The sequence below is a fragment of the Lingula anatina genome, chromosome 9 (assembly GCF_051362555.1).
Source record: "Lingula anatina isolate TDL-2025a chromosome 9, LinAna3.0, whole genome shotgun sequence".
Classification (NCBI taxonomy): domain Eukaryota; kingdom Metazoa; phylum Brachiopoda; class Lingulata; order Lingulida; family Lingulidae; genus Lingula; species Lingula anatina.
Window position 1 is genome coordinate 15084039 of NC_141775.1, and position 24768 is coordinate 15108806.

A 24768-nucleotide genomic window follows, 5' to 3' on the forward strand; every position below is an offset into this window, starting at 1 on the left:
CTGTTATGCCTGACTTCTTCTGGCTGCTACCAGCGCTCTCAAGTGGCAAGGCATTCCTTGGGATAGGTTTTTAGAGTTCAATCTGGAATAACATTCCAGGCATTGGTCACAATCTGTCCAATTTGGTCCAGTTTTATTGTAAGACATGTAGATCATTGATTCGGCGAATAATGGCCTATCCACATATTGTCTCTGTAGTTCAAATGTGACGATTTTGATGGCCAAGGAATCTGCTCATTTCCTTGGTTCTGTAAGTAATATGCTATTAAGAGTGCCCTGTGTGAACCGACAATCTCACCGTGCAACCTAAAATTGTTCCTAAGGTGCCCCGTATCAAATGATATACACGTGGTTCCCAGGTTATTCCTTTATTTGATATGGTTCAGGTTTTCGTCAATGACTACCATTAGTGCTTTGGCACCAATGTGGTATTCACTCCAAATACTGACGATGTTAATGACCTTCGTCACTTTAGACGCGGCGCACGCTTCGCCGTTAGCCTCTTCTGGATGTCTGTAAACTCTCTTTTGACTGTAGAACAGTTTCATTAGCTATGTTATTGAAATAAACTTGTGAAGATTCTTTTGTGTATAGCTGTTTATATTAGTCTGATCTTACCATCCAATATTTCATCTGCGTGTGTGGGGAAAAATACATCGGAGAGACAGGACGTTCCTTAGCAGAAAGAATCGCGGAACATCAAAAATCGATCAAAAAACATGATAAAAAATCTGTCCTCAGCCAACACCAGGAACAGAAACTGTGGTTACCCGGAATGGGCTATAAAAGAAGGGGAAAAGAAAGGAAGACAAAAACAACAAAGGCTAGGAAACAGGACTGAAAAAGAAAAATCCAAAGGATATGCGGTATTACCGTACATGAAAGGGGTTAGTGAAAAGCTGAAAAGAGCATTCATAAAAAGGAATGTAGTATTACACCATAAGGCAGGACAGACATTAAGAGGCATCCTAGTGTCCCCAAAGGACAAATTAGACCCAGGAGAACAGTGTGGAGTTGTATACCAGTGTGAGTGTCAGGTGTGTGGAGAGATATACATCGGAGGGACAGGACGTTCCTTAGCAGAAAGAATAGCGGAACATCAAAAATCGATCAAAAAACATGATAAAAAATCTTCCCTCAGCCAACACCAGGAACAGACAGGGCATTGTATAACATCAACAACCATAGAGGACATAAAAATCTTGGAAAGAGAGCCACGAGATCTACACCGGAAAGTGCTTGAAGGTATTAACATCCGCTTACATGGGGCAAAGTTGAACAGGAATGATGGGACTGAGCTATCCAACCTCTACCTACCACTCCTAAGGGAGGGGCAGGCAAGGGGGGGATCTGACCAAATAGCACACCAGAGGGGGTGACAGGTTGTCATACCTGTCACAACCTCATTCCCTGATGAAATCTGACTGCAAGCAGATGAAATATTGGATGGTAAGATCAGACTAATATAAACAGCTATAGACAAAAGAATCTTCACAAGTTTATCTCTTTTGACTATCTGAGCGGTACATGTGAAATCTGACCTCAATTAAGAAAGCCACGAGGTTTCAGTGTTCAACCCAGAAACGGTCAAGGTTCCCAGTTCGTTAGAGAAACATACAACGATGTTATGCTGTTTACAGTGTGTTCCTCAGAGGTTGTCTGGTATTCTAACTTGCTAAAGCCAGTTTGGTGCTGGCTAAGGGCCTTAAAATGCGTTTTGGTGGCAATTTACCCCTCATTCCGAACGGACTGGGTGGTTTTTGTTTAGTTGCAACAGCATATCCAGAAAGACAGTGGGTCATATACCCCGATGCTAAGATTTCAGTGCATTGGGTGTGGCCTCTGTGTAGACACATCAGTCTGGGCATTACTCTGTAAAACTGTGCGGACCGTTTCGTTTGGCGCAATTATCTGTCTGTCTTTTTCGCGCCATTCTGCCACAGATTAACAAATTTGTAAAGCATTGCATAGCTCATTTTACACACTGCAAAACCGACCATTTGCATTCAAAATTTAAAATTCCTCTATGCAGTTGTTGCCGACATATGGATACTTTTTTTGACAGAACCATGCTTTGCCAAAGCCAAGCTTTTATCTGCCCAAAGAAGCACTGCCCAATTAAATCACTGCACTTACCTAATGCATCTGCGCAACAAACTTGGTATTCAGTTAATTGGGAGCGTCACACTTCTCCCTTCACATATCTTATATAAGATGGGAGTTTTTGAAAAAAGAGCGCATTTTTTCCTAGGCACACCTTCGAAACTGAAATATTCCATATTAGATGTCAAGTTTGTATTTTCGGGATTCTCTAACTAATTGAAAAATTCATGCCTCCCTCAAAAAAAAAGCTCGAACGAAAATACTATATACAATTTATTTATTTATTTGTTTCTAAAGGATATTTCAAGGAAATATTTATCATTTGAAATCCAAGTACTACGTCTTGCCACGTTTTACTCGGTTCATATGTACCTTTAAAACCGGGAAATTGATTTAAACAAATAACGTAGAAATAAAAAATCCCTTGATCACCCACTTTAAATAATTAGATAGTTAGTAAAAATAACAATTCATGTATAATTTTTTAAATAGATAAGTCTTAAGTTCCCTTTTAAAATTAGCCGGGAAATCTATCTTACGCAGTAAAAACAGCGTGTGCATATACTAAAAATTAAGAAAAAATAATTCTTGCATTTATGGGCATACATAGAAAGGGGTAATGTGACCGTCACCAGATGTGAGGCAAAAAACTTGACCAGAGGTATTTTGAATACGTTGCAGACGTTTTATGTCTTCTTGTGGACATCCACAAAGAAGAATTGGAAGCATCACTTTACTTCAATGCAGTGTCAAAGCAGCATAGGATAAACAGGTAACATTGTCTTCCTTTCTTTCTGAATGGGAGAAGAAAGCACAACCAGCAGAAACTGATGAGAGTTCTCATAGCAGTGATTCAGAGAGTGACTTTAAACAAGTTATGGGCATTGACACTGTTTGTTTAAAAATTGTTTTTTTCTCCTGTCACAATGAAGGCATACTAATAGTTAATTATCTAAAAACATGGAATAAGAAGTATGTCAAAACCACACCACTAACGTGGGTATTTTAATACTAAATTTCATGAACAAATTGAATGGGTTTACAAAAAATTAAATGTTCACATCTTTGATTTTTATCTGCAATGTATTCACTCCATAATAAGACAGGATTTCACTTTAGATAATATACTACAGAATTTATGCCATGCATCCTTATTAAGGAAAACTAGAAGCATGAAAAAAGATGAAAGATATTATGAAATTTAATCAGAAAAGATTTGTTGATATTTTGTACATACATGCATTCTAGTGAGATAAGAATACTTTCTATGAATAATGATAAAAACATGTCAATGAAAGACATGCCAGACTATATGGTGCTTAATGTAATAATAATGTGAAAAGAACAATTTGTTATTATTGCATATATTTTTTTTATATACAGACGACAATTACTATGGATTATTTTAGTTTCAAAAGTGTGTATTGGTAAAATATAGTATTTATTTCTAAAACTGTTTTTCGTGTGTATTATTAGAATAAATAAATGTGTAATCAGGTGTGTCAGAATCAATTAATTGACTGTCTTGTCTGAAGAACTGCTGCATTACGTTATATTTGGGGATTTTAAATACTCTTTAGGCTGGTCTAGGTAAGACCATAGCAGAGCATAGTTCAGTAAGAAATAAGTATCAATATTTCTACAACGCCTGTACACAATATTTTGATATTTTGCATACAGAAAGCGGATGCGTAAACTGATTGAAGCAAACCGTAAAAACATTGTTGCTATGCGCCAGAATGGCACAAAAAAGATAAACATCGTCTGACAGATTATTGTGTCGCAATGAACGCTCCGCACAGGCTTAAGGAGGTAGGCCCAGATTAGTGTACGTAAACATCCAGGACTTACCAACGGGAAACAGGATGCAATATACTTACGGTTTTGCTGTTATAAATAAAATGACTAGCAGTTTCCTTCAGAATGAGGGGTAAAATGTTACCATAACGTTTTCAATGCCATTGTAAACGCCAGACTGGTGTTAGCAGGTCGGCATACCAGGCGACCTCTAGTAACCATCTGTGATCAGCGCAACATCGTCAACTAATTTTGCACTGAGTTGGGAACCATCTTAAAACGTTAAAACGTTTCTGGGCACAACATTGAAAATGTGGTTTTCACTTATGAAGTCAAATTTTATCTGTACTCCCAAAGTGGTCAAATAAGAGTTCGCGGACATGCCGAAGAGGCCTACAACTTAGCGGGTGTCGCTCCCACAGCAACTTGTGGCGGTGGGAGCATTTACATTTGGGACAGAACTCACGTTGGTGCAGCTACCGCGACCATCAAGATTGCCAGATGTATAGCTTTTACACAATGTGTGGGTAGCCAGTATTCAACGGCCAACTGGTACTACAACAAATACATGTACCCTGTATGAACAAAATTGAACAAGCTCCGATCAATAATCGGAATATTTTTCCAGTTCAAATTCCAAGAAACTTGTCAGAAGGAATACCTTGCCCTAGTAGCATTCATCGATTCGATCCACATCTACCGCCTTGTGGCCAGGCACTAACAGCTTTAAACAGGGAACCAGTCCTGGATGCGTTAGTTCCTTTCCCCATCTTTTGTTATGAGACGACCCCTGGTTTTACGTCATCTCGCTCAAAGAATGTCGGTATCTCAAAACGATAAACTCGACATCTCAAAATGATAAAACAACTTTGAAGAAAATAATTTTCTCTCAGCGACTTACATAAAACAATTTTTCTCAAATTGATGAAAGTGACCATCTCAAAGTGTTAGCACCTTGCAAAAATGTTTCTTGTCAAATGATCCTTTCATGATTTTTGTACAAACGGCGCTACATATTCAAGTTAATTAATCGTTGGACCTAGTAGTCCGCAGTTCTACTTATTTTGAATGCACCCTCTGTCCAGTGAGACATTACAAAGTATTGGTAAAGACTATTGTGGGTTAAGATAGGCGTTTAATTATTCACAGTTAATAAAGATGGGTGAATTGAACGGACATAGGGAGCATTCACAACGAAAAGAGCCGAGGTCTAGTAAGGCCGAGACCCGCGGAGAGCCGTATTAGAGGCGGAGAGACAATATTACAGGATTAAGCGGTTTTCCGTTCATGTAGGTCCGCCATATTTAGGCCGCGGCCTTATTAGATCTCGGCTCTCCTCGATGTGAATGCTCCCATAATCTTACCTCAAACAACAGACTTTCCGTTTTCAGACTGGCTAAGACAAACTCTCCCACATCCATAATGTCATAAGTGCTATATATAAATATATATAAAAATGAATGGTTAAATAATCCGTTTCACCTGTTCTATACCCAATACCACATATCATGGAATTAAATTGAGTAGCACCTGTGCGTTTTTAGTTTTCCATGTTCTGTATATAATCATTTTAAATTCCATTCCTAATAGACACACATCATTCAGATTACTAACATACTTTAATTCACAATTTTGGCATCAAATAGTTTATTATATTTTAAGAGAGGCGATACCGCCTCTGGATATTGTACCACCAGCTGGAGCAAGCACATTCATATGGACCCCCCCCCCCCCTCAAAGGGACACCACCACCAATCTTGTGCTTGACAAGCTTTATAAAATCAAGGAGTTATAACAGAAGGAGATTACACGCGTGGGGGCGGATCCCGTATTACGGTCTCTCATTGGTCGGAATGAATAGAACCCAGAGAACAACGGGTTCCTATCTCTGTTACGCTTTCTGTTACTCTCGTTTAAATCTCGTTTGTCAGAAATTAGTGCCTTCGTCTGTCATTTGGAGAGGGCAAAAACAGAAACGCAGTCAAAAGTTTCTTAAAATGAGAGAATTACAGAGTGCAGAGGATATAACGTTGGAAAAGGTTTTCAAAAAACAGGTAAGTGCTTTTAAATGCATAACTACAGGAAATATGAAGATAAATTGCAACTTTTATGCCGTAGGGTCTCACTGTGTAAGTGTCCAGCTACACGTTGATCTCGTGAGGTGGTGTGTGGAAAATAAATATTGCACGAAAAATATTTCCCACTCATAACAAGTGCCTATAAATATAGTATCAGATGAAGAAAGTTTGGTCTTTATACAGTTGCAATTGTTATGTAATTTGTGGCAATAGCAAAGAATAAAACTTAGGTGCACTTTCAGTAGCCGAATAACAAGCAGATGCTTAAGCCGCCATCTTGTTTATGTTTCGAAAAAAAAAATAACTCCAAAAGACATTTTCCTCCTACTTTTTGATACTTGTGTCACATGCCAGTCATAAAATTTAACTAATTGTTATGTGTGCAATACACTTTCTTGAGCAGTATTGTTGTTTTTTTTCGATTTTATATGTGGTCTAGCTTGAATACGACAAGGGACAATTTTCACGAGTCCAGATCAAAAAGTGTTACGCTTGTTACGGCCAAAAGCCTATTCGTTTTTTGTACTTTTCAAATGCGTGATGTTTAGATTCTTGAACATCTTGGTCGTGGCTTGGTATATATTGCATGGGTACTGCTTCAATATTTCTTTAAAAAAATAACCTGATTTGTTCAGAATACCAATTTTTTACTTTAGTGTTATGGGTAAATGTACCATTTTTGTCTTTACCGTTTTCGTGTTTAAAACTAAAAAGACTTATCATGACAGTTGGTCATCATTTTTCTTCTCACCATGGTGGGTGGCTTTGGAGTGGTAACTTCGTTGTTAAAGTAAGGTGCTCAGTTACCGTGTAGCTATTTAGTCCCCGGTCACTTTAATAGCACACGCACGTGCGAACGTGCGTGTGCCCCCGACAGTGTTAATGATAGGGGGATTACGATAGACAGCGCAAGTCACTCACAGCGGGAGTCACTATCGCCGCTGTTAGGCCGGTAATTAAGTCTTTAACCTGACTAAACATGTTTTGCTTTGTAACTTGCGTCCTTCAGTCTTGCTGTTGCGGAAGCACCGGCGGGACATATCTCCACCTTGCCGATATTTATCCCGACTCCCGACTTTAAAAGTATTATTGGTTTTGATTTTATCAAAGTCTTATTGTATCAGAAAACCTGCATATTTTCATACGTTAAGAGAATTATAGAAACTGTAGAAAAAGCTATTCGTACATCAGGGATAGAAAACAAGACCTTGCAGCACTATTATCTATTATTCATCACCAGAAGTTCCTGTTTCACTTTTTTTCTCCCTAATTACAAAGTCTGATGACAACTGAAAGGTTTTAGCCATACCTCAGGGCAGTGAGAGATAGTCTGGATTTGATTAAAAGTAATAAAAATATATTTTGAAGAATTTTCCTAGCCTTCGGCAATTTTGACTGGAAAAGTTTTGCCTCCACCCAGCATTTTCCATCATGGCGGTCTAATAGGAAGTTTGACTTCACAGTGTCTTTGGTATAGTTATTTTTAACTTATTTAGTCTTCTTTTTACATATATATGTTTTGATTCATATTAAACCTTAGAAAAAAGAACACATATGAATCCTGGTGCTTCTTAATTTAAAGTCTAAAGGTTTTAAGTACACCTAGGCTCCACCAATTACTTTACCTGTTATCTCACTACACATCTCCCTTTGAGTCAAGGTGTGTAAGACACACCTTATTGTGTAAGACACCTCTATAATTAAGCGGACCTTGCTTCTCTACTGTAATTATACTTCACTACTTTGGCATGTCAGGTGGCAAACTTGGATGTTTCAGCTCATTTTATGAAAGAAGCTTTGCCTTGGTGGTTACAAAAGAATAGAACTCTCTTAAGGTTTATTCATTACTTGAAAGTAAATATTTCATCTTGCATTGTTGAAACAGAAATTCTCTCAAAATTGATAACGAATTTGACATGCATATCTTAACACTACTCAGTTTTTTCTTCTATTATAGATATGGGAGAAGGCTGCATTGAATATATGAATTATGGTCAGGCTCTAAAAAATCGAAAAATGTCAATGAAAAAAGGAGGTCAGTGTGTCTGGGGTAAGTTACTTTTGTCGTAATGCCTACGATGCATTAAACATTCACAAATAACAGTACCCTTTTTATTATTTTTCGTTCAAAATACATCAGCCTTTGTCATTTTCCTTTTAGCAACCAGTCTCTCTGAAATCCCCTTTTTGTCCTGTCAGAATAGTAGGAACCAGGGCGGATTTAAATTATTTCTTGTAGTAAGTACAATTTCTTGGGGTTATTAGACTGTGATCATGAATATTGATGTTCTATATAAATTTAGTTGTAAATTGCTCATTTATGTGGTGAACATTATTTCAGTCAAGTCATAACATATTTAACTTCACTGCGTAATTCCATAATGTCTACATGAATACTAGTAGTTCATGCTATTATTGTTTTTTTTCTAACCTACAGGTTTTTCTCTTTTCCGAGTGGCATGGCATTGGCAAGACAGAAGAAAAGGCCCTGAAGAAATTCTCACTTAAGTTGTCCCTTTTGGAGAAGAAACTGGATAAGACTGACCAACAGAGATTGCATTAAATTATTAGTGCTCCTTCATGACATTTAAAATATTTTCAGTCATGTTACTGTCACGTGGAAAAAAATTCATTGTTGAGTGCCATGGTATAACAGTCTACCTGATTGCCAGTAAAATTTGGATGGTTTCAGTGAAATGTTTTTAAAGCAGTCACTTACTGGCCCAGTTATTTTTTTTCAGCTGTAACATTTACTCCAGTTCATTTAATAAATATTCTGACTAAGTGTTGGCTTGATCTATAATAACCTTTCGAAAATCCCATGTTTTTGATCCTATTTGTAAGAATTAGCCCATTTATCTTCTAGGATTTTTTTCATTCGGCCCATTAGATTCTCAGATCTTGCTGGCCTGTGAGACTGGTGTAAGCAAGTCAGATAAAAAAAGAATATTTCTATTTGCACGGTTAAAACAAAAGCCAACATAGACTGCATAAAACTGGAAAACTGTAGCAACTTAATCATTCTTATGACTTCATTAATTACTGCTTACGTGTAAAATTTTGTTTTTGGTTTTGTTCTTCTACGATATAATGAAATGGTTTTACTCACAGATGCTACCATCATGCACGAGTATAGAGTTGACTTAAAAGATATTTTAAGTTAATATACTAAATAATAGTTGGAAATTCTATATTCTCATCTTTATTTGTTTCACTTTAAAGAGCTCTGTTAATCCTAAAATTCCTGATTTATTTTGTACATAAATATATTTATGAATGAATAAAAATTATTCTTAATATGTAGCATTGTGCACTTGTTTACCTACAAATATGAACAGTGTCAGTATGCGTCAATATAATCCTGAAAAAAGAGAGATTTCCAAGATAAAGAAATTTATAACGAGTATTCAGTAAACTGACATGTCGTGCCATTGCCTCAGCCTTTTATTAAAATTTTACTTTCATGCATTATAATATTAAAATTATACCGAGTGAGAGAATAATACTTTAAGAAATTTAAAACCAGTCACAAAGCTTAGGCACTGTCACAATGTAGATGTCTATGGGACCTAAGGGCAGGAGTTTATGTATTAATATTATGTCCTTTGGCAGTGAGGACAGACGTTCACTTGAATGTCATTTTCACAAACCACAGTTGGGACGTTTTCTTTTGACTTATCCTTGGTGATTTTTCACTGGGTTGTGCAAAAAAAAAAAAAAAAAAAAAAGCCATCTATCACCGACTCAAAAACACTCATGGCGACCATCCTCAGTCACCACCTTATAATCGCTTTCTATGATATCGTTCCCTTCTAACACATCGTCCAAATAATTACCTGTGAAAAAAATCGTCAGCATACAGCGCCCTTTGACACTACTGATCTCGAACTCTAACGCGAAATGACGCATATGAAATTAATCTCCAAGCTGGGGAGAGCGACGCAGACGAAACCTTGAGACAGGAGCCCCCCCCCGTAGCTAGCTCCGCCCACCGTAACAGACATCGGACAATAGAGAGGCTTGCGTGTAATCTCCTTCTGTTATAACTCCTTGATAAAATGCAATCAACAAAAGTTCTTATTAAAGTTAAAATGTGCAAAAAAAAAAAGCTAAAAATGGTACAATCAAGCAGATTTTTTAATTGACCTGCATTTTCCTAACATTGATCACTCCTGTGTTTCTCTATTGGCTTTCCTTGAAATGTGTTGTCACTGTTGCATATATGCTAACAAAAGGGAAAACCTAGGGGCAACACTGGAAACATCTGCTAGTTTTGAAGATATGAGCGGCAAAAAATATGCAAAGCTCAGTTCATGGAGAAAAAGTGGGTCAAAGGTCAATTTCAATATCACAGTATATGAATTTCTATTCAAGTTCAATAGTAACCATAGGCATTTCTTTGTCAATTTTGGAGATTTAAAGGCCAGAAAACATGCAAAGTACAGTCCATCATAAAAAAGGTCAAAGGTCAATTTCAAGATCACAGTAAGATTGCCATTATATGGCTTTCATTCAAGTTTAATAGCAACTTTGGGTGTATCTCTGCCAATTGTAGAGATATTTATAAGCACTAAAATTTGCTTCAGTTTATGGTGAAAATTAGGTCAAACGTCAATTTGGGGTCACAGTAAGATTGCCAGACTATGACTTCCTATTCAAGTTTTATAGTAACTATGGGCATATCTTTGCCAGTTTTGGAGATATAAAGATCAGAAAAGGGAAAGAAATTAGCAGAAATTAGTTCAGTTCATGATAAAAAGAAGGTCAAAGGTCAATTTTAAGGTCACCCTTAGATTGCCAATATATGACTTCCTATTCAAGTTCAATGGTAAATATGGACCTATCTCTGCCAGTTCTGGAGATAAAAAGGAATGGAATTTTGCAAAATTCAGTTCATGGTAAAAATTAGGTCAAATGTCAATTTTAGGGTCAGTTAAATTGCCCCTAATGACTTCTCATTCAAATTCAATAGTTACTATGGGCGTATCTTTGCCAGTTTTGAAAGCATAAGCATTTAAAAAGTTGAAAAGTTCAGTTTATGGTGAAAAGTAGGTCAAAGGTCAATTTTAAGGTCACAGTTAGATTGCCAATATATGACTTCCTATTCAAGTTTAATAGTAACTATGGACATTTCTTTGTCAGTTTTGGAGATATAGGGGACTTAAAGGTACATACGAACCGAGCATCATTGGAGCGTGGATTCCCAGTAACACATGTAAACCACTTCTACTAGATTCTTATATGACTCAAATAAATTCGACATGCCAAGGGATAAACTGAATAGATCACTCGATCAGCCATAAAAGACCTTTATACTACTCCTTTCTTAAAATTTATGGTTGTAAACTTAACCTACATTCGTGACCTACTTTCCTGTCCCATTGACATACAGCTTAGAATGCCAGCAGAAAAATCCGTTCAAACATCATTTTCGGGTAAAATTAAACAATGCCTTTTGGTAATTCTCTTAGTTATACTACTTGAAATGCTGGCATTTGGTTGGTTTTTGTGACAAAAAATTGACTTTGTATGCGTCTTTAAGGAGGCTCTCTCATGTCAGATTTCATATTTGTGCCAAACGATTTTGATTAAAATTGTAAGACAAAATCTTCTTACCATACGAGTAAAAAAATGAGAAAAAAATTGGGGGTATTCCAGCTCGTTTTCGAGAGGTGGCGTCCCGTAAAACGCTACGTTTATTACATTGCGTTATATGGGGATTTTGCCAAAATGCCCTTAATTTTGCTGAAAAAATGCAAAAATAAAAATTCTGCCCTAGCGATTTTAATTTTATGTGAATATGTTATAGATCTTGGTAGACATCAAGAAAATTTACAAAAAAATATGTACCACACCATGCTTGTTTTTGAGCCAGGGCTGCTTGAACATGTAAATTATATTTATACTTCTCTGCATCAGCTAATCAAATTTCATAAAGTTTGTTTCTCCCATTCATAATAAATAGATATTCAAATGTTGAAAGTATCAGTTGGATTTCAGTATGGTTCATGGAATGCCGCCTTGTGACTTTTATCTTCCTATTCCTTTTTTCTTACTGGTTTATACATTTTTAACATTGAGATAGCTGGATAGATTGTTTGCTTTGTATATTTCAATATACATTGTTTAAACAATGTATCAATTTCTTACTACTGGTACGTTACATGTAGCCATATTTCTTGACTTTGGAAACTAGGTGGCAAAAGTCAGAATATTCATCTAAAGACATTTTTTGGTTATCAGTTTATTTCGATTTCATATTATATTTACAACATGAAATCAAATAAATATCAATAATAAATATACATACTTATTAAAAATTTAGGCATTAAAGACATCCTACATGCATTATTCTTATTACTTTATACATTTTGTTCCTCTTTTTTGTGTTTAGATTGATTTCACATAGAAGACAATAAAGACCATCTAGGCCTCTTTGAAATGACATGTGCAAATGCTGATATATTAACCACGGCATCTTGATTTCCCCCCTAAACATGAAGAAATTATTTTTATAAACTAGGTATTATATAGAATTTGCTAAAGGTTGGACAATGGATTTAGTAAATTGAATGGGATGAAATGAAAAATCAAATAACAGGGATCTTCCTGGGTCAATATCTGGCTGGGCCATTTTTGAAAAATGTGTGCCGTGAATTTTTTTGTGATAATTCATTATGTTTCAATATCATTTTTTTTAAATTTTAATCATATCAATATTAAAAACACCGAAAAAAAGGCTTGGTGCTACTAGTCTTATCGCGCGGTCCAGGATTATGAGATCAAAAGATTTTCTGCTCTTTATTATTGCATACATCAACTAAATTTTTTGACTCAAGACAATATTTTAATACATTATGGGCTGAATAATTTCTGTAAAGTTATTTACAAACTAAATTGTTAATGATAGGTAAATTTGGATAAAACTGGAATGAAGTATAATTTATCTTCTAAAATATACTGTTTATTTTCCCAGCATAAAAAAAGTATTTCATGTATTTGCATAAAAAACCCTTGGTCCTCTGTTGTGTTTTATGGTTTTGTCCATTTGCACTTTAACAAAACCATTACAAGAATGACAACGCAACACGCAGGGTGGGTGCACACCTACATGTATTGCATCTTTCCAGGAGAGGTAAAAATCGCACTGTTTACAGGTAATATTGATCAATAACATACTTAAAATAATAATAATAATAAATAATAAAAATGAAAAATAACGTCATGAGTCTAATTATTTTAACTAATTGTGAGAGAAAAGAGACTTGTTTTCAGCATACAAATCACCGCAACCTGCATGGGTGATTGGAAAAAAATGCTGAAGTAGACAATGTCTTTCTACACACATCGTAACCATATGACAAATCTTAGCAATACACTTTGCGGTCAAAATGCAAGCCCTTGTGAATGTTTTCTGTGAGATAAGATCATGTCAAGCCTTACTAAAACGCTCTTTTCAATTCCTTCTTCGCGTAATTTCGTACATTGCGGTATTTGTAAAAAAAGTCGCAAGTAGGTACTTTACGTCGTAAAAGACCAAACGTTCACTGATACGCAACGCATTGTTGACATATTCGTAGTGCTTCGACCAAAATAACATCAAATATTTTATACAGATTTCTTAAAAGAATGAATTACGTATTTTATTGCATGTTATATTTTCATAAATAGCCGCTATCGCAAAAAACTACTCATGCGCGGAATCTGCGCAGATCGCAAAAAAAGCTTATGTATGAGAACGTCCTTAAATGTTGCAGTTCATGGCGAAAAGTAGGTCAAAGGTCAATTTTAAGGTCACAGTTATATTGCCAGTTTATGACGTCCTATTCAAGTTCAATAGTAACTGTGACGGGTGACACTTCATGCAAAAGAGAAGACTGTATTTGTACTCATACGGTTGATTTATTGTCTCTTTACACAAACTTGTGTGACGATACTTATGTGTGTATGGTTCAAATCTGTAAAATAAAATAAGATAAAAAAATGCTTAAATAACTGACAAAACCCTAGAGCACATTTTATATAGATATATAGTCCTTTACAGTAACTATGGGCATTTCTTTGTCAATTTTGGAGATATGAGGGACTTAAAGATGCATACAAAGTCAATTTTTTGTCACAAAAACCAACCAAATGCCAGCATATAGTTTCAAGTAGTATAACTAAGAGAATTACCAAAAGGCATTGTTTAATTTTACCCGAAAATGATGTTTGAACGGATTTTTCTGCTGGCATTCTAAGCTGTATGTCAATGGGGCAGGAAAGTAGGTCACGAAAGTAGGTTAAATTTACAACCATAAATTTAAAGAAAGGAGCAGTCTAAAGGTCTTTTATGGCTGAATGAGTGATCTATTCAGTTTATCCCTTGGCATGTCGAATTTATTTGAGTCCTATAAGAATCTAGTAGAAGTGGTTTACATGTGTTACTGGGAATCCACGCTCCACCAATGCTCGGTTCGTATGTACCTTTAAATGTTGCAAAGTTCAGTTTATGGTGAAAAGTAGGTCAGTTTCAATTTTAATGTCACAGTAAGATTGCCAATATATTACTTCCTATTCAAGTTCAATAGTAACTATGGGCATTTCTTTGTCAGTTTTGGAGATATAAGGGACTTAAGAGATTAAATGTTATAATTTTGGAGTTACAATAATGTGCCATAAAATTTCGTACAAAAAAAATAATTGAAATAAAGAAAAGGTCATTTTGGTTGAAATTCTTGAAATTGGAGGTGCTCAGAAGTTCCAGATGTTCAAATTTCATGTAATGATGCCATTTTTGACTAGAAGTTGTCTGCCTCACCAAGCCTTATGTTTTATTTCCCCGGGGTTCAAAATTTATTACACGTTACCGTATTGCACATTTTGCTTTCACCACCACGATGTATCTTTTGATACAGCATAACTCGTAATCCGTTTGGACATAAAGAAAAACGGAGACCATTTTCAGTGTTGGGCTTGACATGCTCTACAAAATGCAAAAAAAATAGGTCTCTAGCATTAACGTCTCCCGAATTAGAGACAATTTTCAGTTTCGGTATCTTATGGCCGCTACTCCCGTGAAAATGCACCGATTGACCCAAAATTTACGGAGATGAATGATGACCTGAAGGGTAACACTTACCAATTATATTATTGGTTAAGTCTGTTTAGTTTCTGAATATCACCGCAAATAATTTTTTTCGTAAAAAAATTTGGCCCGTTTGACCTTGAAATAAAGGTCAAAGGTCAAACCCAAGGGCATATTTGAAATCTCCACATATGACTTTCGGTCGGTTGCCCTTACCGCCTAGGAGGAGAAGCGGTAACGGTAACATGGCGGCGGAACGATCCGGGTGGGACTAACACCATGACGTGTACCGCCAGCGCCTACGCTGGTGGTACAATAACTCATAGAAATAAAATATGTTCTGTTTTACCACAAAAACGACAGTTATAGCTATTATTCTGATATCTGAGCTTGTATTTAGACCACGTGACCTCCATTGATGGCTATACTCTGTTAAAATCTCTTTTTAGAAAAACACCAGGGACTAACTATGAATGTAAAAATTGATTCATTAACCAATGGTAAGTATGGGAAAATTGCTGTTTACTCCATGAAAATTAATTTTTTGGCCGAAACGAAGAGTTATTATCCCTTTAATATATAAGTACAAATAGACATTTATATAAAAAACGAATGCACTTTACATAAAGCTGACATTTCCAGTGTTATCTGCTTGTATAATATGTATAATATCTACTCACAGCCCATCGAATGTGTAAATGTGAGGGTCATTGTTTGACGAACACTGCCTTATAAAATCTTCCTGTATGCGAATCTGTAAAACCAAATAGTACGTTTAGCTTGAAATTAAAACGAACGCCCACGTGTGAAAAACGTCGAAATCATATTCAAACAAAGTGAAAGAAAATAAAACCAATTATTGGTCTCTGTACAGAGATACGATTCTGTGCACCTTAAAGATGCCTGTCAAACATTAATCTTGTCAAACACAAATGAAGGAAAGGGTAGTAAATGAAGCACATGCATGTATAAATCACATTAATCAGCATCGTGTTATCATTCAATATTGCAATTATGTGAAAAAAATGACCTACCACCTACCGGGATTTTGGGTATCATGTAGCCGTCCCAGATGCTTATGCTTCTGTGTGGAAATATAGGGTGTTTATAAGACAGCATATGGAATGTTAAGTATCGAAATGGCCAATTCCCTTTCCAATTTTTTCCAATAAACACAGTGCTTATATTAAGACTTTTAGATCTTATTGGTAATTGCACTGCTGTATCATTTGTAAAGAAAGTGGCGGAACAGTCGCTTGTTCCTACACCTTCATCATTTATTTCATAAAGAAACTGAACTTGGGTATTATCCATGTGACTAGAACTTATTATTGGGAGAGTTGACTCCAGCTGTACTTTGATGTTTGATTGATTTCGTCTATCTAAGAGAATGGTGCTGACTTCCATCTGGCTTTCATAGTCCACGACCTATAATTGTTAAGAAATCTGTTTACTTTAGGAAACAATTATACCAGCATATCTACCTAAAATACCTATATCTAACAGCACTACTGCTGACCTAACCACAACCATTGATGAATGTATTCATGTAGCATACAACATACAGCAAACATGTAATTCCCCCGACCGTTGAAATTTAAATGTTTAAGGTTTCTGAGCAAAACATTTTAGTCTGGATGATTGGTGCTATTTACTGGCCAAATTGCTCAGAATGTGGAAAAAGCATGAAACTTGGCACAAATGTTCTATTGACTATCTGATCATTTTCAAGGGTAGTGCCCAAAATTTCAAAGTGTTGCTTAGCAACCGTTGCTATGGAAGTGAATCCCATTAGAAACAAGCTAATTGGACCTTTCTTGTCCAGTTTAAATAATTTAGAAATGCTAATAATAATGTTTCAGGGCATCAGAACTATCAACAGACTATTTTAAGGTAATTAAAACCCAAATTAACTTTAGCCACAGTTGCTAGGCAGCATATTGCCCTAGCAACAATGATTTAAAGTTGTGTTAGTCTATTATGAAAGGCAAATCTATAATACTAGCTAGGCACTACACTTTTGAGCAAGAAATTCTTACTTTAAATCGAGTAAGTTGAAACAATTGTTTGGCGTTTACACACATCCAGTCAAAAACATTGCCGCTGCAGATACTTAAAGCAGCATGTTCAAAGTTAGTTACCAGTGATTTCCATGTTTTATCACCTTACGACTCTTTATAAAACTTTGCAATTGTTAAGCCGTTAAAATCTCTCTTCCATGTGTAATATACAGTGCATTTTGCCCTTTGAGGTACATTGTCAGCCTCTACATCTGCTCCTAAATGCACAGCAGCAACTCTGGCTTCTGGCAAATGTGTCCACAAGTGTCCGTTGTTCCGCACAAGTTCAACCAGAGTGAGCACATGATATCTGATAGCATGGCACCCTAGTGCTGATTCAGATATGTTCATCTCGCAAGACTACTCTTCTTTTATATTGTTGTAGAGCAGCCTTGGTGGAACTAAGCTATGGCATCTAACGGCCTTTGGGTGTGAACAGAAACGTTTGAACTTCATTAATTAACACAAAGAATTAAAATAAAACAATGAAGGTGTATTTAAGTAACTTGGTAGAGAATAGAAACTGACAAAAAACAATGTGAAAAAAACTTTTTAGAAAATATTGAAAAAAATGAAAAACATCTTAGACAGAAACCTTTCAATAATAGGAAAGTCAACAGTGGTTAAACATTTAGTATTTCTCATCTTAGTGCATATATAAACTTTCCTGCCACCCCCCTCCCTCAATACTAAAAAATATGCATATAATATTAAACTTTATCAGGAATGGGAAAAGACACAAAATTAAATGAGCAAGGATGGTGTCTGATTATAAAAATGGTACCGCAAATATTTTTTTACCACGGCCCTAATATTTACATGGCTTAAAAGACTTGAAGAAAATAAGAGTAAGTGGAAAGTGTTTTTCTCGGTGAAATGTCAGGAATCGGTAGTAACAAAAGGTGGATTAAAATACTAAAAGCAACATCTAATCCATTTTGGCAAAGATCGTTGGTTCTTTGAGTGAAAATTATTCAGGAAAATCCCAATTTAACCCAGATGAAATCCTATCACAACCATTATGTCAAAACTCAAAAATTGAAAGAAATGAAAAATAATTTTCCATAAAAGATGGTGTTAAATGGTTTATTTTACATCAATGATATTATAAATGACATTTGAAATCCCCTCTCTCTAGAGGAACTCAACAAAAAATCAACCTTAACACTAACTTTTTTGGCTAATTCAGTATCTAAAAGAGCTAAGCATCTAAATGGCTATCTCTTCCCATGGAAGGAAATTACACATAGCATTCCAAGAAATAATTGACTCTATTAGACAAGTGACCAAACCATCCAGATATTTTTCACAAAAAATATCACCAGATAAAGGTGTAGGCGAATGGCAGACAAATATAAAAAACTTGAGTACTGATAATTCGGAACTAACATTTAAGAAACAGATTACACGAAACTTAAGTCGCTCCAATTTAGAATAAATCATAGAATATTCAATACTTATGCTTATCTTATGAATTTGTGAATTTTGCAATACTGCTAGGGAAAATATTCTCTACGTTTTTTGTGATTGCCCACATGTAAAAAATGTTTGGACGTGCATCATTTGCCCCACAAAGGTGTGTTTTTATTGATAGATCTCCTGAGATTTTTATCTTTGAGTTTTTGCAAGCATACACTATTTATGTACCTATCTTAATAATTAAGAAACATGTAAGTATATGTAGAATGGGAGCAAAAAGATGGAGAGGAACTGGTGAAAATGTAAAATGAGATATCTGTATATATATTATTAAATACTTGTTGCTAGGGTAATATGCTGCCTAGCAACTGTTTCAATGTTTTACTTGGGCTTTTAATGGCTTAAAGTAGTATATTGATAGTTCTGATGGCTAGAAACATTATTAAAAGCATTTCTAATTATTTTAAACTGAACAAGAAAGGTCCAATTAGCTCGTTACCAAGGTAAATCACTTCCTTGGCAACGGTTGCTAAGCAACACTTTGGAATTTTGGGCACTACTCTTGAAAATGATCACAATAGTTCAAAGAACATTTGTGCAAAGTTTCATGCTTTTCCCACCTTTTGAGCAATTTTTGCACCAATAATCTAAACTATTTGTTGGCCTCACAGTGTCAATTTTCTCCCTTTGAAAATTGGCAGACAGGCAAATAAAAACAGTGATTAAAATAAAAATGTAAAGCATTGAGGTACTCATTTTAGACAGTTTTACTTTAGTTTATTGATTATTGATACGTTTGTCACCTTTACTCCTGCGAAGACACTGTTTGAGCTGTGCCGAAAATTATGCATCCCAGAGGCTTTGTATTCCCTCCACCAGCCCTTTGCGCGGCATGAAATCTGGAAAAAAAACAAAAAGACGATCGGGCCACAATACAAGTTCATCTGCACCCACATCAGGTAATGATTGTTAATATGGATATGTCACGGGCCATATCCAAATCTAGTCCATTTCCTAATTGGCCCAGACCACGTCCTAATTAGGGCGTCGCCCAGACCACATCCCAGTTGGGTCGTTGCATTGTAAACAGGATAATAAGCATTGTAATTGACCAAGTAATTTACAGGTAAGCTGGCAGTTTGTTTGTATGATATGTATAATTAAATAGGGGATGTCACAGATCAAAGGATAACACAAAAACAAAGGCGGCTAGCTTCGTATTTAACATCCTTTACTTAGTGTTATGCCAGTTATTACCTTTAAAAGTATCATCCACGAATACATTTTACAAACCACATATAATGAATGCAACTTCTTTTCACTTTCCACACCTGTAAGTGTCATTATATATGTCTTGATCTATGACATCCCCTATTAAATTACAAATCTCATACAAACAAACTGGCAGCTCGCCCTTAAATTACTTACAATTTACATGCTTATTATGATTTTAAAGGACAACTCAGTGGGTTAGATTAATGTATAGAAGCAGGTTCTATGTAAAACTTTGATCAGATTTGTGTTTTGGGAGATTGTTTATTATTATATGAATAAGTCTGGGTCACAAAAGTCCTGTTAAGACAACTAGAATAAAGAATTAGAAAACGAAAACTATTTATCATGATTTCGGAGCACAGCCAGAAGAACTTCCGGCTCAAGGTCACGACCTCGATTTTCCCACGCTTACGACCAATCACAGCAGGCTTCAGTCAGCATGAGATAGACGTCACGACTACACAGCGAAACTTGTCAGACATGTAAGTGTCGCCTGTCCATCTTTTCGGTACATGTACCGATCAAAAACAGAAAACGTAAAGCCCAAAACGCTCTTATACACGTAACCAACTTTGTATGAGCACAAATATTGTCATTTATTGTGAACAGGATAATATGATAATCAGACACACTTGAGACCTGTGAAGCGCATACTCACGTGTCGAGGAGTAGTTTCGCCATTGCCTCGTATGTGAGTCCTAACTCAGCTTTAGGTGTCCTCCACCGCCCCACCTCCCTCCCAACATACACAGTCTGAGTGCTTCTTCGTCTGTCTCTAATTTTCTTTCGTATCTTTCGAACTGGAGTGGCTATTTTCTTTCGCCCCCTTTTGTCGCTCTCCTGTTCAGACTTGACGCGCGTCTGAGCCATGTTTGCTGTTTTGGCGCCAAATAGTAACATCCGGGTCTCAGCCGTAGTACTTCATTCATAGTAAACCGCGAGACTTAGCGAGAACTTGCGCGTTCTGAAGCCGTACTGTGAGGTGGTAGCTGAGTATTTAAGACGAGTCGTCTTTTATTATTTAATGGAACTTAAAAACGGTATTAGGTAGCTTCATTTTCTGAACGGTTTTGGATAGGATATACCTTGGTCATTATGGGGAAATTGGTGAGTTTTCCAGGAAAATTCATTTTCGTGCTATTTTAAGGGTTTAACGCGCTGAGACTGTCTTTAACAATACAAAGACCCAGCTGGGATGTGGTCTGGGCGACATCCTAATAGGGACGTAGGACGTAGGAAGTGGATTAGACTGGGATCTGGCATGTGACATGTGCTTTATATTAGCTTGTGTACACATATGATATTGGCTGCTTTTGTAGCGGTAGACATGGTTTGGCATTTTTTGTGTTCATTTTGTGTCTTGATATGAGTTTTTTCCAGCAAACTTACATGTTTTCCAAGGTTGTTTCGGAGAGTCCAGATATCAAATTTAGCTTTAAACTTAGTGGTATGATCGGTCGTTGCATTCTGTGTGACGACACCATCCAACATAAACTGTACGAAGAACACTGCAGACTCTGGGTCGGTTGTGTCATTAAAGGATATCTCGCAGTTAATTAATATTTCCTTAGCGTCCACCTTTATTTCAGAAACTTGTGGATCTTTAAGCATTTCAGGATACCGAGCTTACAGCAAAATAAAAAAAAATGCATTTAGGTAAGGAAATGTACGATTATGCCATTAGATGATAATTTACCAATAGCACGTGCACTGGCGTATGTTACACATCCTTCAAACATATATTTTGACATTAAAAACAGACAAAAGAGCAAAAAAGCAATCAGAAATATAAATAGGTCTGAGAGTGACTGCAAGTTCTCAAGGTCTAGAAAACGGTTGACTACATGTTTTGCGACTTTTAGTAAGGTCTTCGACCGTGTCTGGAAAAAAGTACTGCTCTTTAAACTACTTAAACCAGTTCCACACAAACATAAGATCAATATATGAAGTCCAGAAAATTGGTCTGTTAAAACGCTACAAGAAAAAAATTAAAAGGCAAACGTTTCATTCTCCATATCTGCGAAAAATACGCGATTTGATCATATTGTTCAAACGGATTCAACAGAAGCAACGGATCGCGGCGATGAAATGAGAATAATATATTGGGAGTGATATTGGAGAGGTAATGTAAGCAGCTTCTGAACCTTGAGAACCATCCATATCCGGAAATCAAACTCGTTATGGGGAAGATTTCGATTCCTTGCCGTTCACACCAACCTTAAGCAGAGACATTGTACAAGGTAAGGATATCAATCTTGCAAGATTATTTAATCCCTATTTTACTCCTGCAAAAAAGATCCACGAAGCAAGAGCATCGCCTCAAAAGACTATTGATTATTGGGGAGTTCATACAAGCTTTCAGAATTTACAAAAAAGTTAGTTGTGAGTCCTTTCCAAACAGGCAGACTGAACTAGACTTACACAAACGATATAGCATAGATAAACCAGTGAAATATGCAGGCCATGGTTTTTATGTGGAAATTAACGTTGTTAAAGGGACTCTTACCGATTTAGACGCTTATATAGCTTAAAATGGAGTTTCCCTGAAACTCCTATTAACTCCTTAACCCCAAGGCATACAGTTGAGAAAATAAAAATTAAGGATCACTTAAAGAAAAAGAAAGCGCAGCACCTTTTTGATTAAACTGCTTGCCATCACTCCCCTACGCGTGGAAAAGCTTTCACGTATTACCTTATTCGGATTCAAAGCGAGCATACTGATTGCAGTACCTGATGGTAGTAAATTTTTATTCTTCGTTGGCGTTTTCAAAAGTTGACTTCATGGGGAGTAGTTCGCAAACATTGAGTAGATTAACCTCGCCTGAAGTGAGCTGTATTTGAATGTAGAGAGGTCAGCATTAAATGAATGACACTATGAGCGATTAGTATTATAGAAGTGCTGTAGTGTTAGCTCGTGAAACAACAGATGTAGATGTCACAGGCAAGATTGAAATCCAGGCGAGATTCATATCCAGGTCACAGCTACATATATCACATCCCAAATATAGCCATATATATATATATATATATATATATCATCACAAATGTATATTATACATGTACATCTCTAAAATACCTCCCATTTCTGTCAACCCTATGGATATATTCAAGCACTCCTCGACGGACATCAGTCAATATGTTCCCTCTGACAGTTCTATTATAGTATTTGTGTTCAGCCTCAAACCAAAGTCGACAATACCATGGTATGTATTTTTCTACGGGTTCGCATGCCGCTGATATTACTTTTACTTCTCTGCCTCTTACTCGTGGATCATAAAATGCAGAGAACACGCACAACCCAGAATCTGGATTTGAATCTCGTCTGGATTTCAATCTTGCCTGTGACATAGACATAAATTTGTCAGAAAATGTTGATGCCCAGCAAATTTACACTTGCTCGCTAGTATGACCACTAAATGGATTAAACCTGCATTTCACTCTGTAGAAAGAGGAGTTCTAAAATAGGCCAGAAGAGTTCTAAAATAGGCAAGATTTGCAAGCGTGTGCTAAAAGTCCCTTTTTCAAAATGGAAAAGATAAAAATGACACAGGAGGAAAAGGAATAATTAGATTACCATGATCTATTCAGTGCTCTTATGTCTGGCGTTGACATAACAGATAGTGGGTGCAACTAATTACACAAAAATGCAATGAAGTATTTAAAATCAATGTTTTGTTTTAAGGTATACTAAGCAGCAAAGCGAGCACGCAAAATCATGGATGGTAGTAAGACCTCAAGATGTTACATAAACAATTAGCACCAATAAAGGTACGTCATCCAGTCTGACAAACCAGGAATTTGACATGAATTACAAGTACACATTTCTTAGCAGCTATGGTGCAGGTGGAACCATGAGACTCAAGGCGCCTTGGACCAAAATCTGGCATATATACATACATGTATATAAGTAATGGAAAACATGTAGAATATACTGAACGGTGGTATTTGTTATGTAATGTGTTTCAGTAACGTTATATCGTGTTTATTTCCCACTGTATATGTTTATATATGTTTACGAAATGCTATGTGATGATTAATATTACTGATATTATTGACAATATTTTGTACGATACTTTTCTATGCCTAAAAAATATAATAATAATAATAATAATAATAATAATAATAATAATAATAATCAAGAAAATTAATTAAAAAAAAGTAGAAAATAAAAAGATAAGAGACGTGCGTGCGCAGCACAAAGTGCATGCACTCCTACTGACGATTCTGACATCTGCACGATACTAGCCAATACTGTCAGTAAGTATAAAAATCGTCAATATAGGAGTGCTAGAACGCATATGTAGTCCGTGCTAGGTTGTTCGTGCACATCAAGGTGTCAAAATGGGGCTCAGAAAGCAGACGAGCAAACAAAGTAACAGTCGTTCATTACTACCCGACCAAAAAGGTCTGATTCAACTGACACGAAAAAATCAGTCTGTAATTATATCACCGATAGTCCAAATTACTCATTTGGTGTATCGGCATTGAGAATTACGGTATCAAGCACTGCTGACACGCAGGCTACACTCTCCGTCGTAAATATTTCCAAGCCATTCGTTGATTTTCTGGACTATTTTAACCGATAAGTTGAATGAATTCTTTCAATGCTTCAGTGCACAGACATGTTTAGACCCAGTTCTTCTGTATGACGGGCGGACTCTGCGTTTAGTGATAGCAGTCATGCGACGTAGGGTTCGGTTAAATGCAGGGTCCGGGGGACCCTGTATATTATATCCAATACCCATGATACAGGGTCCGGAACCCGTTATTTCAGAAACCAGAAACCTACGGACCCCTGGTTTCTGAAATAACGGGTCCCGGACTTTCTGTCATGGGGGACCTTCTGGTACATGACACCGGGCCCAGATATTTTAAAACTAAATTCCATTTGCCAGACCTGTAAGTTTAATATGACATATTACAGGTATATAACATTTGACATATGACATACTTTGATCTATAACATCCA

The 24768-nt window shown here is 36.2% G+C and overlaps 1 protein-coding gene across 1 annotated transcript in view; it reads right to left on the reverse strand.

The window, feature by feature from the left end:
* The window catches only part of LOC147759960 (von Willebrand factor D and EGF domain-containing protein-like), a 91636-nt gene that overhangs the window by 28862 nt on the left and 38006 nt on the right, over positions 1-24768 (reverse strand). The window lies entirely within an intron of this gene.